Source organism: Sapajus apella, unplaced genomic scaffold (genome assembly GCF_009761245.1).
Source record: "Sapajus apella isolate SASKATOON/1434 unplaced genomic scaffold, GSC_monkey_1.0 scaffold23, whole genome shotgun sequence".
NCBI lineage: Eukaryota > Metazoa > Chordata > Mammalia > Primates > Cebidae > Sapajus > Sapajus apella.
This window is the reverse complement of record NW_022436963.1, coordinates 26,452,743-26,470,759: the sequence shown is the minus strand read 5'-3', so window position 1 is coordinate 26,470,759 and position 18,017 is coordinate 26,452,743. Positions and strand designations below refer to the sequence as shown.

The 18,017-nt window shown below is 37.8% G+C and overlaps 1 protein-coding gene and 1 non-coding gene across 11 annotated transcripts in view; one reads left to right on the top strand and one right to left on the bottom strand.

The window, feature by feature from the left end:
- The window catches only part of CHL1 (cell adhesion molecule L1 like), a 203,692-nt gene that overhangs the window by 113,401 nt on the left and 72,274 nt on the right, over positions 1-18,017 (bottom strand). The gene's annotated exons all lie outside the window — the stretch shown is intronic.
- On the top strand, positions 11,419-11,520 carry LOC116559647. Its single transcript, XR_004272552.1, has one exon. It is a non-coding gene; the product is annotated as a U6 spliceosomal RNA (small nuclear RNA).

Sequence of the window (18,017 nt, the reverse complement as noted above, 5' to 3'; positions counted from 1 at the left end):
AAAATTAGCTGGATGTGGTGGTGTATACCTGTAGTCCCAGCTACTTGGGAGGCTGAGGCAGGAGAATTGCTTCAACCTGAGAGGCAGAGGTTGCAGTGAGCCAAGATCATACCACTGCACTCCAGCCTGGGTGACTGAGCAAGACTCCGTTTCAAAAAGAAAAAAAGAATACCAGTGGAGCAGTGTATTTATGTGCTATAATAACAAAAACGATCATTTTTTTCATATATTTGATGCTTGAAGGCACACACTAATAAGTAGCATGCTATCAGTAAATTAAAGCTTCTTACTAAATCTGGTTAGTTCAATGTATTGTAAATATTACCTAAAGGGTTAAATATACCAAATCAAAGATTGGCATTTATTATTTGAGTCGAAGAAATTTTAGGGTAGAGTCTAAGATTATAAAAAGGTGTCTCAGGGATCTCGATCCAAGATGGCCATTTAGGAACAGCTCAGGATTGCAGCTCCCAGTGAAAGCGCAGAGGGTGAGTGGACGCCGCATTTTTATTGCCCACAGACTAGGAAATTCCCGGGCGGAGGTGCTCCACGGTGGCCAGCACGGCGGTTTTGGCCAGGGTGGCTGTGCTGGCCGGCGCCGCTGCTTTGCCCCGCGGGGCTGCTTTGTCGGTGCCTGGGAGCAGCGGTTCTCCATACAAAATACACAGGTCCGGGTGCACTTTTGGCTGGCGACTGGAGCCACGGGAAGTCGCCCATTCTTCTGTTTAAAAAGGGAACTGAGCAGGGAACCAGGACAGTAGATTCCAGGGAAAAAAAAAAAAAAAAAGCACCACAAACCTCAGTGCTGCTGTTTAAGCCAGCGCAGTGAGTGGCCGCAGCGGAAAACAAACAGACCCCGGCGCCTCTTCAACAGGCGACTGGAACACCAACTTAAAAAAGGCTCTGAGGCAGGGAGCCAGGCGATCAGGCTCGGCTGGTCCCACCCCCACAAAAGAACAGCAACCAGAAACTCTGGATTGAGACTTTCACAGCAAACGCAGCTGAACCCGGGACGGTCCGGTTCTGTGGGAGAGGGGCATCCGCCATTACCGAGGCAATCCGCCATGACGGAGGTAGTCGGCCAATGCTGAGGCAGCCCGCCGTTGCCAAGGCAACCGGCCATTGCTGAGGCAGCCCGCCGTTGCCAAGGCAACCCGTCACAGCCGAGAGACTCCGCCTCAACAGAGGCGGGCCACAATCGCCAAAGCAGTTCTAACTACACCCATATAAACAAGACTGCAAGAAAGTTCACTTGGCAGCTGGGCGGAGCCCACAGCAGCTCAGCAAAGCCTCTACAGGCCGACAGTGACTAGGCTGCCTACTTGCTGGGCAGGGCAGGTCTGAAGGAAAAAAAAAAAGAAGGCAGCAGCATAACGTAAACTCATAAATAAAGCCCTAAATCCCTGGGACAGAGCACCTGGGAACAAAAAGCAGTTTATGAGTTCTACTGCAGCAGACCTAAACGTACTTGCCCAGCAGCCCTGAATGAACAACAACAGAGCTCACAGCTCACCATTTGAGCTCCTATAAAGAAGAGACCGTCTCCTCAAGCAGCTCCCTGACCCCTATATATCCAAAGAGACACCTCATAAAGGAGAGATCAGATTGACACTAGGTGGGTATCCTTCTGGGACAAAGATAGCAGAAGAAGAAAACTGGTAACAACCCTTGCTGTTCAGCAGCTGCTGCAGGTGAACCCCAGGCAAGCAGGGCCTGGAGTGAACCTCAGCAGACCTACAGCAGAGGGGCCAGACTGTCAGAAGGAAAACCAAGAAACAGAAATAACCTCATCATCAACAAACAGAACGTCAATCTGAAAGATTTGAGACCCAATCTGAAAGCCAGCAACTACAAAGTCAACAGATGGATAAATCCTTAAAGATGAGAAGAAACCAGCGCAAAAAGGATGAAAACACCCGAAACCAGAACACCTCTCCTCCTACAAGGGATCATAACTCCCCACCAGCAAGGGAACAAGGCTGGAGGGAGAATGAGTGTGATGAAATGACAGAATCAGACTTCAGAAGGTGGGTAGTAAGAAACTTCTGTGAACTTAAAGAACATGTTCTAACCAAATGCAAAGAAACTAAGAACCTTGAAAAAAGATTTGACGAAATGCTAACGAGAATGGACAAAATAGAAAGGAACATAAGTGAATTGATGGAGCTGAAAAACGCAACACGAGAACTTCGTGAAGCATGCACAAGTATCAACAGCCGAATTGACCAAGCAGAAGAAAGGATATCAGAGGTCGAAGATCAACTCAATGAAATAAAACGGGAAGGCAAGACTGGAGAAAAAAGGGTAAAAAGGAATGAACAAAGTCTCCAAGAAATGTAGGACTATGTGAAAAGACCTAATCTACGTTTCATAGGCGTACCTGAATGCGACGAAGAGAATGAATCCAAGCTGGAAAATACTCTTCAGGATATTATCCAGGAAAACTTCCCCAACCTAGCAAGGCAGGCAAACATTCAAGTCCAGGAAATACAGAGAACACCACAAAGATATTCGTCAAGAAGAGCAACCCCAAGGCACATAATCGTCAGATTCACCAGGGTTGAAATGAAGGAGAAAATACTAAGGGCAGCCAGAGAGAAAGGTCGGGTTACCCACAAAGGGAAACCCATCAGACTCACAGCAGATCTCTCAGCAGAAACCCTACAAGCCAGAAGAGAGTGGGGGCCAATATTCAACATCCTTAAAGAAAAGAACTTTCAACCCAGAATCTCCTATCCAGCCAAACTAAGCTTCATAAGTAAAGGAAAAATAAAATCCTTTGGGAACATACAAGTACTCAGAGATTTCATCACCACCAGGCCAGCTCTACGAGAGCTCCTGAAAGAGGCTCTACACATATAAAGGAACAACAAGTACCAGCTCAACTAAAGGGCAAACCACCCAGTTAGCACCAAAATGGCAGTATCAAATTTGCACATAACAATATTAACCCTAAATGTAAATGGACTAAATGCCCCAATCAAAAGACACAGACTGGCAAATTGGATAAAAAGACAAAACCCATCGGTGTGCTGTATCCAGGAAACCCATCTCACAGGCAAGGATACACAAAGGCTCAAAATAAAGGGATGGAGGAAGATTTACCAAGGAAATGGAGAACAAAAAAAGCAGGAGTTGCAATTCTCGTCTCTGATAAATTAGTCTTTAAAGCAACAAAGATCATAAGAGACAAAGAGGGACATTACATAATGATAAAAGGATCAATGCAACAAGAAGAGCTAACGATCCTAAATATCTATGCACCCAATACAGGAGCACCCAGATACATAAGGCAAGTTCTTAATGACTTACAAAGAGACTTAGACTCCCACACAATAATAGTGGGAGACTTTGACACCCCATTGTCAATATTAGACAGATCAACCAGACAGAAAATTAACAAGGATATCCAGGACTTGAACTCAGACCTGGACCAAGCAAACCTAATAGACATTTACAGAACTCCCCACCCCAAATCCACAGAATATACATTCTTCTCAGCACCACATCACACCTACTCTAAAATGGACCACATAATTGGGAGTAAATCACTCCTCAGCAAATGCAAAAGAACGGAAATCATAACAAACAGTCTCTCAGACCACAGTGCAATCAAGTTAGAGCTCAAAATTCAAAAACTAACCCAGAACCGCACAGCTTCATGGAAACTGAACAACTGGCTCTTGAATGCTGACTGGATAAACAATGAAATGAAAACAGAAATAAAGATGTTCTTCGAAACCAATGAGAATGAAGACACAACATACCAGAATCTCTGGGACACATTTAAAGCAGTCTCTAGAGGAAAATATATAGCAATAAGTGCCCACATGAGAAGTAAGGAGAGATCAAAAATTGACACCCTATTGTCAAAATTGAAAGAGCTAGAGGAGCAAGATCAAAAAACCTGAAAGTCTAGCAGAAGACAAGAAATAGCTAAGATCAGAGCAGAACTGAAGGAGATAGAGACACAAAAAACCCTTCAAAAAATCAATAAATCCAGGAGCTGGTTTTTTGAAAAGATCAACAAAATAGAGAGACCACTAGCCAGATTAATAAAAAAGAAAAGAGAGGATAACCAAATTGATGCAATAAAAAACGATAAAGGGGATATCACCACAGATTCCACAGAAATTCAAACCATCATCAGAGATTATTACATACAACTCTATGCACACAAAGTAATAAACCTGGAAGAAATGGATAAATTCCTGGACACTTGCCTCCTCCCAAGCCTAAACCAGGAGGAAGTCGAAACCCTGAACAGACCCATAACAAGGTCTGAAGCTGAGGCAGCAATTAAGAGCTTACCACTCAAAAAAAGCCCAGGTCCAGACGGGTTCATAGCTGAATTCTACCAGACATACAAAGAGGAGATGGTACCATTCCCTCTGAAACTATTCAAAACAATACAAAAAGACGGAATTCTTCCCAAATCATGTTATGAGACCAACATCATCCTGATTCCAAAATCCAGCAGAGACTCAACAAGAAAAGAAAACTTCAGGCCAATATGCATGATGAACATAGATGCAAAAATCTTCAGTAAAATACTGACAAGCTGATTGCAACAGCACATCAAAAAGCTTATCCACCATGATCAAGTAGGCTTCATCCCGGGGATGCAAGGTTGGTTCAATATACGCAAGTCTATAAACGTAATTCACCACATAAACAGAGCCAAAGACAAAAACCACATGATTATCTCAATTGAGGCAGAGAAGGCCTTTGACAAAATTCAACAGCCCTTTATGCTAAAAACCCTCAATAAGCTAGGTATTGACGGAATGTATCTCAAAATAATAAAAGCTATTTATGACAAACCAACAGCCAATATCATACTGAATGGGCAAAAACTGGAAGCATTCCTCTTGAAATGTGGCACCAGACAAGGATGCCCTCTCTCACCACTGCTATTCAATATAGTACTAGAAGTTCTAGCCAGAGCAATCAGGCAAGAAAAAGAAATAAAGGGCATTCAAATAGGAAAGGAGGAAGTCAAATTGTCTCTATTTGCAGATGACATGATTGTATATCTAGAAGACCCCATCGTCTCAGCCCCAAATCTCCTGAAACTGATAAGCAAGTTCAGCAAAGTCTCAGGATACAAAATCAATGTGCAAAAATCACATGCATTCCTATACACCAATAACAGACTTAAAGAGAGCCAAATCAAGAACAAACTTCCGTTCACAATTGCCACAAAGTGAATAAAATACCTAGGAATACAACTAACAAGGAATGTAAAGGACGTCTTCAAGGAGAACTACAAGCCACTGCTCAACGAAATAAGAGAGGGCACAAACAGATGGAGAAACAATCCATGTTCATGGTTAGGAAGAATCAGTATCGTGAAAATGGCCATACTGCCCAAAGTAATTTACAGATTCAATGCTATCCCCATCAAGCTACCAATGACCTTCTTTGCAGAACTGGAAAAAACCACCTTAAACTTCATATGGAACCAAAAGAGAGCCCACATAGCCAGGTCAATTCTAAGCAAAAAGAACAAAGCGGGAGGCATCACACTACCGGACTTCAAACTATACTACAGGGCTACAGTAATCAAAACAGCATGGTACTGGTACCAAAACAGAGATATAGACCAATGGAACAGAACAGAGGTCTCGGAGGCAACACAACATATCTACAACCATCTGATCTTTGACAAACCAGACAAAAACAAGCAATGGGGAAAGGATTCCCTGTTCAATAAATGGTGTTGGGAAAGCTGGCTAGCCATGTGCAGAAAGCAGAAACTGGACTCCTTCCTGACACCTTACACTAAAATTAACTCCAGATGGATTAAAGACTTAAACATAAGACCTAACACCATAGAAACCCTAGAAGAAAATCTAGGCAAAACCATTCAGGACGTAGGTGTAGGCAAGGACTTCATGACCAAAACACCAAAAGCATTGACAACAAAAGCCAAAATAGACAAATGGGACCTAATCAAACTCCACAGCTTCTGCACAGCAAAAGAAACAATCATTAGAGTGAATAGGCAACCAACAGAATGGGAAAAAATTTTCGCAGTTTACCCATCTGACAAAGGGCTGATATCCAGAATTTACAAAGAACTAAAACAGAGTTACAAGAAAAAAACTAACAAGCCCATTCAAAAGTGGGCAAAGGATATGAACAGACACTTTACAAAAGAAGACATACATGAGGCCAACAAACATATGAAAAAATGCTCATCATCACTGGTCATCAGAGAAATGCAAATCAAAACAACATTGAGATACCATCTCACGCCAGTTAGAATGGCGATCATTAAAAACTCTGGAGACAACAGATGCTGGAGAGGATGTGGAGAAATAGGAACACTTTTGCACTGTTGGTCGGAGTGTAAATTAGTTCAACCATTGTGGAAGACAGTGTGGCGACTCCTCAAGGACCTAGGAATAGAAATTCCATTTGACCCAGCAATTCCATTACTGGGTATATATCCAAAGGATTACAAATTGTTCTACTATAAGGACACGTGCACACAAATGTTCATTGCAGCACTGTTTACAATAGCAAAGACCTGGAACCAACCCAAATGCCCATCGACGATAGACTGGACAGGGAAAATGTGGCACATATACACCATGGAATATTATGCAGCCATCAAAAACGATGAGTTCGGGTCCTTTGTAGGGACATGGATGAACCTGGAAACCATCATTCTCAGCAAACTGACAGAAGAGCAGAAGATCAAACACCGCATGTTCTCACTCATAGGTGGGTGTTGAACAATGAGAACACATGGACACAGGGAGGGGAGCACTACACACTGGGGTCAGTTGGGGGGAAATAGGGGAGGGACGGTGGGGGGTGGGGAGCTGGGGGGAGATAGCAAGGGGAGAAATGCCAGATGTAGGTGATGGGGAGGAAGGCAGCAAATCACACTGCCACGAGTGTACCTATGCAACAATTTTGCATGTTCTTCACATGTACCCCAAAACCTAAAATGCAATAAAATAAATAAATGGGAAAAAAAAGGTGTCTCAATTATCTTTCCCAAAGCACCACTACGGCAAAAAATAACTACAACATCAGATGCCTTGTATGTCTCAGCACAAATTTATGTAAGAGCAGGTAAAAAGACAATCGAATGTGTAAACCTATTAGGTGGCCATTATGGTTTGCAGGAAAAGTTCTTCAACATTCAATATTTATTGAGTGTCTGTATTTACCTGGCACAGAGCTATTGTCTAGAGACAGAGTGGTGAACAAGACAGACTCCTTCACTGACTTACTAGAATTTACATTTTAATGATGGTAAATATAATATATATTAATATATAATATATGCCATTTTATATTTTTATATTATATATTGATAAGTATGTGAAAAGTAGAAATGAAACTGTCAGAGGCACTTGAACAAGAGCAACTCCATCTTGAATAGGGGCTAGGTAAAATAAGGCTGAGACTTACTGGGCTGCATTCCCAGGAGGATGGGTATTCTAAGTCACAGGATGAGATAGGAGGTTGGCAAAGATACAGGTCATAAAGACCCTGCCGATAAAACAGGTTACAGTAAAGAAGCCAGCTAAATCCCACCAAAACCAAAATGCTAATGAAAGTGACCTCTGGTTGTCCACACTTCTCATTATACACTAATTAGTATGCTAAAAGCCACTCTCACCAGTGCCATGACAGTTTACGAATGCCAGGGCAATGTCAGAAAGTTACCCTATATGGTCTAAAAAGGGAAGGAACCCTCGGTTCTGGGAATCGCCTACCCACTTCTTGGAAAACTCATGAATAATTCACCCCTTGTTTAGCATATAATCAACAAGTAACAATAAGTATGAGCAGCTGGGTGGCCCATGCTGCTGCTTTGCCTATAGAGTAGCTATTCTTTCATTCCTTTACTTTCTTAATAAACTTGCGTTTACTTTATGAACTCGCCCCAAATTCTTTCTTGTGCGAGATCCAAGAACCCACTCTTGGGGCATGGATCATGACCCCTTGCCAATAACAAAAAACATTAAGAGTTGTGATAAGTGCCTTGCAGGAGACAAACTGGGTGCTGTTATCTGGAGTAGGGTGGGCATATACATCTCACACAGGAGGCTATGGAACCTATCTTGAAAGGGGATATCTAACTTGGAATCAGAATTATGAAAATGGGGGTAATAAACTTCATGAATTATGTTCATTATACATTATGTTCACTTATAATTCATTACTGTAATTATGCTCAATCATGAAAGTGCAAGGAGAAAAAAAAAACCTGCCAAACAGAAACAAAATGCAGAAAACTGAGAAAAGTCATTAGAAGTCTGGAAATACTGCTCTCTCATTGCAACCATTTTTCTCTCCTAAGCATCAATACAGGCATATTTTTTTCATGATTAGCAGTGACCATAGAAGGCAAAGAATATTATTGTTGTTGTTTTTAGTTCACTTACAGGAGAAATAAACATTGCTATGATTATGAAGTTATGATTCATTGAGCATCAGCTATGTAATGTGGATATTATGTATAGTATTTCATTCAATCCTAGCAAATATTCTAGAGGACAAGAATTGCTATCTCAATTTTAAAACTGAGTAAACTGAGGTAGAATCCCATAATTTGCCCGAGAGTACACAGCTGTGGAGGAGTCAGGCTTCTCCTCTGGAGCCCAGTGAGACTTGTGAGCCTGTGAATTTTAACTACTAGGGTAGAAAGCAAAATTATGGAAAGAATTGAAATGATTATCTTCTCTGTCTTCCTTTATTCATCTGATCACGTTCCCACTGACTGTACTGAATTTTGTACTCAATTACTTAATTGCAGTATAAAAATATACATTGGCTTCTCTGATGATACTACTTTTAAATGCCATTGGCATTTTGTAGAGAAATTGGTGGGAGGGACTTCATCAGATTTCATTTAAATGCTCAAGTCACCCAGCTATCATTTTGTCTTCCTCAAACAAAATCTTATTTTGTAATTCATCTCTTTCCTTTACAGAATTCTGTATTTCATCAAGATGTTTGACTTGCAGTTCCAGTTTTGACTTGATCCAGCATCTAGCATAAAATGTGAAAGGTGATAACAAAACTTATAATTATTTCAATTATGCTTGAAAACATGTGTAGGCATGTTTAAATATAAAAATATGCTTAAAAAAGCTTTTTATTTCCAGTGGATAAAACTACTTTTAAAAGGCAAGCATATGCAAAATAGTTTATTTTAGACATCTATTTATAAGGGAAATATCCATGAGAATAAATATCCAGAATACATTATTTGATTTGTCAAACGATGATAGAATAGATTCTGCAGAATTTTGTACTTAATTGTATCATCTACTACCAATGGAATTATAAATGAATCAATGTACTCATACCACAGCTATATGTAATTATCCCAAGGTCTGATTAATGTCCTTAGATCTAGTGGGTTGGAGAAAAAAAGAGAAAGATGAATAATGATTTACCTGCTTTATTTTAAATACATCAGGCCAGGATTTTTCTATGGACAGTTTTATCTGGTCACCACCATCTCTCCAGTGACATATAATGTCATGAAAAATCTTATTTGTCTTTTCTAGTGAACAATCACTAGTTCTTATCTCACAGGATATTTTAAAGTCTGCATGTCTCATTTTTGCTTTCCAATGCCTTACCAATTTTCATGGCATTGCCACAAAACAATGGCTTTACATTGGTAGGGCAATGCACCCTCATTTAAAAATGTCAGACGTCTCACAGGCTATACACCCTCATTTAAAAATGTCAGGCTTCTCACATGGTTTGGAACAGTTCCCAATGGTTTCCACACAAACAGTCTGGTGTTTTTCACAAATATGAGTAGAGAAGCAAGTTAATATGCCATCAAATGATCATCCCTTTGCCCTCCTAGCACAAATCTCATATGCTGTAAGAAATAAGTAAAAATTAATGACTAAATTATTCACATCTTTGCTTTGCTTTCTTCTTATTGTTCAATTCTCAGCTTAAACGTCACCTCAGAAAGTTCTTTGTCCGCTAATCTAATGCTGCCCCCCCATTTTTTCCCTTATAAATTCCTGCTTTCTTGTAGACAAAATACTTATCAATAATACCTTTTGTTTAGTTGTTTGCTCACTTTTATGTAGTCCCACTAAAAGTCTGTAAGCCCCATCAGGGCAGAAACTTATATTTCACTTATGTATCCCTACTACCTGGCAAAGTGCTTAGTGCATAATTCGTACACAATAAGTGTTTGTTAAATAATAAATGAGTGGATGAATAAGTGAGCGAGAGTGTGACTATCTGGAAAATATATATGTAAATGCATTCATTCATCCAATAAATTCCCAATTAGTCATTGTTAAATATTCATTTTAATCATAAATATTATGATAAAAGAAGGAAAGAATGCTTTTATCTCAACTGTTCTCAACTGGGGTGGAGGAGAGGGATTTTTCCTCCATGGATGTTTTATTTTATCTGAATACATTTTTGGTTGTTACAATTGGGAGAATAATACTGGTATGTATTGAGAGGCCAGGGATGATGGTGCTAAGCATCCAATGTCTGTACCCACAGGGTAGTTCCCCACAAAATGAATGATCAAACCCCAAATTTCAGTAATGCTAATACTTTACACTAGAGTCTGTATTTCCCATATGAAAGTAATTTAACATGTACCTATTAGATAGCTATCATATGCTAACATGAAGTTGAATTCTGTGAAGAAAAAGATATGTTAGAGACAAACAGACAAACAGATAGATGAATAGATGGTTGGCTGGCAAGACTAATGAATAGAAGGATGGATGAATAGATACATGTGCACATAAATAAAAAGATAGTAGTCACAACATTCTATGTAGGACTAAAATAAACCATGTGTGATTACTAATCTCAGGAAATGTACACTCTTGCTATTATGTAATCATGTCTCCATAGAATTCATTCTATTTAATAGCAAAATGTTGGATCACATAAAAAGATACATGCAAACATTAGGGGAAGACTGTAGGCTAATTTTTTGCATTGAATGCTGATAATATTTGTGAAGAGAATGGCTATGATGAGAAAGTGATTATCCGGTTTTAATTATGTACCCCATGAAGCAATATCTTTTTCAAATGAAAAGTTTGTGTTACTTTCCCATAAATGAGGATTCCTGTGTCAAGTGAGAGATGTATTAACCATGCGAATGGAATGGTTCTGCATATGATGAGGCAGAAAACTGAAATCCAAGGAAACAATCTGAGCAGGAGCTGTTAGAAAACCACTAGATCCCCCCAAAGCAGGGCTTTTACTTGGATCACCAGACACAAAATAAAAGTATTTTGTTTTCGTAGAGAGGTGCTGCATTTTATATAGCATAGTCTACAAAACAGATGAGAAGTTGCAAAGGGAGGATTTATATAGAGAAAAAGAGTAACTTCCCCCAAGCCTTCCTCATTTCTGTAGCAGAATGAAAGGATCCAGAGTGCTTGCTTTGGTGATGCATCTAAAATTGAAATGATACAAAGAAGGTTACTTTGGTCCTTGTGCAAAGACGATATCTAGATTTATGAAGTCATTCACATTTTTTAGTTGGATGACATAATTCAATGTGCTGAATGAAAAAGACAGTCAACCAGTTACAACCAGTCAACCAAGAATTCTATATACAGCAAAACTATTCTTTGAAAATTACAAAAATAAAAATAAGACATTTTTGGATAAACAGAAACTGAGATAATTTCTTGCTAGCAGTTTTGCCCTGCAAAAAATGTTAAGGAACCTTCAAGCTTAAATCAAAGAACGCTAGATGTCAACCTGAATCTATACGAATAAATAAAAAAACACTAGTAAAGGAAATTACAAAAAAAAGTGTTAAAATATTTTTGTAAGTCTTTTCTATTATCTGATTAAAAGACAATTATATAAATCAATGATTATAATACCATGTTAATGGGCTTACACTGTATAAAAGTATAATCGGTACAATAATAACAGCCAAGGAGGAAGGAAATAACAGGTACATATTAGAACAAAGTTTTTGTATACTATTAAATTAAGTTAGCTTTCATCTCATCTAGATTATTATAGTAAAATGCTAATTATATTCCCTAGAACAGCCACTAAGAAAATAGTTTTAAAGATACAATAAAAGAAACAAGGAAACAAAATGACATGCCAGAAAATATTCATTTAACACAAAAGAAGGTGGATATGAAGGAATAAAAAAACAAAGACATAGACATATAGAAAAAATAGCAAAATGCCAGACATCAATTCTATCTTATCAGTAACTATATTAGACATTATCCTGTCAATTCTCTTAACATATTTTGTTAGAAAATGGTATAGATACCACCCATGGCATACTATCTAAAAGAGATAAACTATAGTTTCAAAGATATTTACAGAGCAAACGCAAAAAAAAAAAAAATAGAAAAAAGATACAGCCTGGGCACGATGGCTCACACCTGTAATCCCAGTGCTTTGGGAGGCCAAGGAAGGCGGGTCACTTGAGGTCAGAAGTTCATGACCAGCCTGACCAACATGATGAAACCCCATCTCTACTAAAAATACAAAAATTAGCTGGGTGTGGTGGCATGTTCCTGTAGTCCCAGCTGTTTGGGAGGCTGAGACATGAGAATTGCTTGAACTCAAGAGGTAGAAGTTGCAGTGAGCTGAGATTGTGCCACTGCACTCCAGCCTGGGTGACAGAGTGAGACCTTGTCTTAAAAAAAAAAAATTACTTGGAAAAATACACAAAACAAAGCTGGAGTAGTTTTATTAACATTAGGTAAAATAGACTTTAAGACAGTGATGGATCATCAACAAGAGATTTCTGGACTCTTGCAGTCCAGGAGAACCAACCTGACCACAACTTTACCAATGGCAGATCACAGTGCTGAAGGCAAGTAACACAAGATAGCACAGTACCCAAGCACTTGGATGTGAGGCCCCTTTCTACTGTACTCCTGGAATTATGTAAATTCTCAAGCTTGTAGGCAAATGTGTGGGGAGTAGTAGTGGAAGAAGGAATAACTATTACATACTGTGCAACTACTAGGGAGACTAAGTTACTTCGAGCAATTACAGGGCTTATCAACCTGAGCGCCCTTGAAATTTCCAACTGAATAATTCCTCATTGTGGGGAAGATATGCTGGGTGTTGTAGGAAAATTTAGGGGAATCACTGGTCTCTACTCATGAGAAGCCAATAGTAGAAGTCATTACTTGCAAAAAATGTATCTAGATGTTGCCAGATGTCCCCTAGGAGACAAAATTACCCCAGTTAAGTACTACTGGGTTAGAGAATGTAATATCATTAATTAGGAATCATGTAACAAACAGTTGTAGTATGTGTTTGTATATGTGTGTGTGTGTATGTGTTTGTGTGTGTGTGTCTGTGTATCTGTGTGTCTGGTGAGTGTGTCTATGTGTTTGGGAAAAGATACTATTAGTTAACCTCTAAAACCAGAGAGGAAAGTTACTTCCATTCCATTACCCATTAAAGAAGAGTAGTGATTAAACTTACCACCCACCCACCCAACCAAAATTTTCCTATTTCATCTCTATACTTCACTGAGTCCTTCTTAGAGAAAAAGGTATTTAGTTGCTGTAGTAAAGGTGATAGTTTGTAATGGTGGACACTCATGAATCCTGCATCTTGTGACCATCCTTGAACATCTCCCTTTAAACAGTTTCAGGTTTTCTCAGGGCCTGCTTGATGTAGCAAAATCACCAGAAGCAGTTCTGAATTCAGATTTACCAGTAATAAAATTGTTTCAGCACTTTAATTCTTATCTAAATTATTTTGTGGATCCTCAGTTTGCTGTCAGTTTACCACAAATTGTACTGTTTTCTATTAACAAGACTGATTTTCAATTTTCTTGACGTATTTTGTTTAGAAAATGGTATCGATGCCATCCATGACAGTGCCACAGTCTCCTGAAAAATCCTTGCAAATTCCCTCATTCTTTTAGGTACAAAATTCCTATCACTGTAGCTGGCATTAAAAAATAAATGCCTATAGTCTATTAAGAACATTTTAAATATAAATTTTAGTTTTAAATTTTATTTTGATTCTGACCTAGCAAAGATATTACATGACACTTTACGTGAAGGTTCATGCTTCCAAAATACTTACCTTTATACACCTATTTTTATTTCTTTTCATTTTCTTTTTGGCTTTCTTTTTGGATAATAGAAACCTGATTTTAGGCCAACATAACCACAATCAGCAGTTAAAAAATACTCAATGTGAAAAAAAGATCTACATTTTCATACAGTGGTTTTATACCAAGGACGAAAAAAATAAATGCTTGTCAAGTGAAGGCATTAACACATTTTCAAGTGGCTTATCAAGTGCAATTTTATTCCTTGGCTCAGCATTTCAGTTTTACAGCATCTATTAATCAAGTCTAAGCAGCTTGTATGTCCCCAGTCCCTAGTTCAGATTACTTCACAATCACCACGCACTTCTGTCGTCCCTGGTACTGTCTTCCCTTTCCTCCATTGTTTCAGTTCAGCGTTTCACTCAACTCCTTCAATCATCCCAACTCTACTATCCTTTGAGAACAGCAGCCATCAATTTCCAAAACCACAGAACAAGGACTAATGTTTATACTTTCAAAGGAGATTCAGTGAATAAAAAAGACCATTTAAGAAATGCCAGGAAAAATTGATTACTCCCGAATTCACAGCAACCAGTCCAAATTGTAGAAGAACAACACTATTTATTCCCTAGACTTGGTAGTGAGAAAAAGGAAAAAGACTACTAAATTTATCTTTGTTCTTTGCTGTATATGAATTTTAAAATTCACAGAATCTAAGAAGCATTTATCTTAAGACAAAGAAGGAAAGAGACTAGCTATAGAAAACAGCATCTCCACCATTAAAATAAATATTTTAAGAAGCTTAAGTCTGTGTAAAAGGATATATAAGAAGACTAAAAAAGAAAGAAAGAAAAAGAAAAATAAAAGTGATGCAAGGAATCAGAAACTTTATTGAGAAATCATTTGATCAAAAAAACTTACTATTTCACTGAGGTAGAAAGCCATTAGCCATATATAAATGGTGGGCTGTATTCTTCTCAGTCTTTATCCTTGAAAGTAACTGCTAAATTGCAGCTTTAAGACTTAAAGTCTAAATCCCATTAATCTATTTTTCACAGATACTGAATATTCAGCATCATTCTGAATATTGTTCTTCTGTGGGTCCCTTTTTTGTGTGTCCCCATTAGAATACCAAGATCTGAGCATGAGAAATATAGGTGAGAGGAAGCTCAAGATTGCTTGAAGCCATTTGAAAGGCAAGGGCAAACTCACATCTGAAACTCATGCTTCCTGGATTTTTCTTCCACAATCTGGTTCAAAATGTCATTTCTTACTCTACGTCTAGGTTTGACAGAGTTCAGAAACTAAAACATTGCTTCCTGTGTGAGATTTGCAGACTGCCATTCAGAAATTCATAAAACACCACCTTTATTGAATAGCAGTGTGGATCTTCTACAAGGACACTGTCTATTCATTATGTCCAGTATCCCAAATCCACCATTATGCTTCTTGAAAGGGAGGGTAAATTGCTTCCAATTTGTCCTCATCCTTTTTATGGATAATGCAAAGAAAGCAGCACATCAAACAGAAAAACAGGTTAATTTAATGCCAGTCATGAAACTTGGTGACAGGTGCTGCCATATGTTACAACAAGATCTCTTGGCCATGGGTCATTGCTTTGAAAGGTATTAACGAATGCTTGCAGCAGTGTGTGACATACCACTGGTCCCCTGGGATCCCATGCAAGCTCTCATGACAGGTATGAAATTAACTCATGGTATCATAGTATTTTCCAAACATGACAGCTCCCAGATTAGTCACCACTTAGCACAACGGGGATTGTGGGGAGATCTGCAACATCTAGTAAATGATTTTAGTGGGATCTCCTATGGACCACAAGGAAAACCGTCCCCAAAGAGAATGTCTAGAAAGGTTAAAATTATAAAAGGCAGTGGTCAAATACCTAGACAGCAAGCAAAATAATTCTGGTTTGGATATTCTTGTAATTTTAATTTGCTTCCTGGCCTGATTTCCATAGAGCAGATGAATAAAGTATTCAGTATTATATTTTGAAGTGCTCTTTATTTCCTTCTTGAACTGGAACAAAGTGTCAGTCATGAGTTGAGGAAGTACTGGGCAACCACACTTCCTTCCAGCTGACATGCACAAGCACACAAACACACTCCACATTCCTGCCTAGTAAAATAAAATACAAATGCCTAAATGCTAACTACATTTTGTGTTTCTGTTACATACACAGATGCAAAATTTGTGAAATGTAACCGTAAAACTTCTTGTTACGGAAAAGAAAAATGTTAAAAGAGCAAAATAAAACTTTTATATCATATAATAAAGGAATGTGTCACTGGCTAACTTTCCTAATTTCTGGGTTGATTCTCTTTCCAATAACAATTCGAAATGTCATGCCAAAGATAGGGAAAAGGCAAAACAGGGAAAAGACAAACTAAGCAAATGTAACAATTAGAAATAAAGTTACATAAATAATTATTTTCCTTGAATTCCTGATATAAAAATGGCCTGTAAGTTCTGAATGTCACTTTTTTTGCATATTTTTTCCAGTATAAGGTAAGAGAAATAAATTGCAGTACAGTGATTACAGTTTAAAATGTAAGCAATCGATCATCATGAAAAGGATAAAAGTAACATGGAAACGAATGTGGTAGAGAAGCGAAAGAGAAAATATTTGAGATTCAACGCTGTGTTCTTTTGCCAGTCATCAAATTAAGAATATTAATGTTATGTGTATTTACAGATATAGAATATTATCCTCTGGTTTCATAGTTTGTATACTAGTTACTCATTTCTAGCTCTTCATTTTGCTTTTTAAATACATATTTCCTTAAGAATGACTTTATGGTTCTAGAATGTGACCATTATTATATAATTCTAGCACTGAGAACATCTTAACTTTTATCAAATAATAACTTTTAGTTTCCAAGCAGATGCATAATATTTTTTTAATCTATAAGCATTTAGTTTATATGACTTTTTAGAATGAATACTTTTGAGACTTTTTAGAATGACTTTTTAGAATGAATACTTTTGTAACAAACACTATGTAACACATACTGTGTATCAGACACTGTTCTAAGTACTTTATCAGTAATTCATTTAATCTTAATGATAATCCTATGAGGTAGGTATAATCATTATCTCCAATTTTCAGATGAGATCATTTGGGTACAGAGCAGTTGTCTGAAAAATTACGAGCTAATAAGTGGAATACTTTGGAATGGAACCCTGATAATCTGGCCCAGAGCCCATACTCTTGATCTCCATGTCATGCTGCCATTGAAGCCCTTTTGAGATCAGTGTATAACTCTTCTAATCAGATTTTCCTTAAGTTCTTCTTGCCTCTTATTGAAACCTAATGGTCAAAGACAATTGAGTCTCTGGATTCCAGTGATGCTGCAAACTTTATGAAACACCACCTTTCTTCCAAGCAGGCTAAGCTCTGCCATTTCTTATCTCTAACTCCCCTAAAAAGTCTGAGAGGAAAGGCTATAACACTGTTAATGTTGTGGCAACCCCAACCTTCAAAGTGCAAGATGATTCATTCAATATATCTTATTGAGTATCTACAATGGACATAAATCATATATACAGTAAGATTGGTGGTGTAACACATTACTTTTAATATAGAGGTAAATTAAACAGACATGATGTCTTTAACAGAATTTTAGACAGGCGGGAAAATATATTGTAAAAGTAATCATGATAATGAATATAAAATATTTATCTTGATTTTTAAAAGAATAATATAAAGAATAATAATTTAGACTTTAGAGTCCAACAAATCTTTAACCCAAACTCCTCCAATTATTAGTTTTTGGAACATAAATTACCTTCTTAAACATTCAAATTCTCAATTTTTTTTTATCTGTAAAAAGGTTTTAAGGATAAAATGAGATACAATATAAACTACTTAACAAGTCTTTGGACATTTTATATATATATATATATATATATATATATATGCAATTAATAATATCTTCAGTCATGATTGCTAATATTT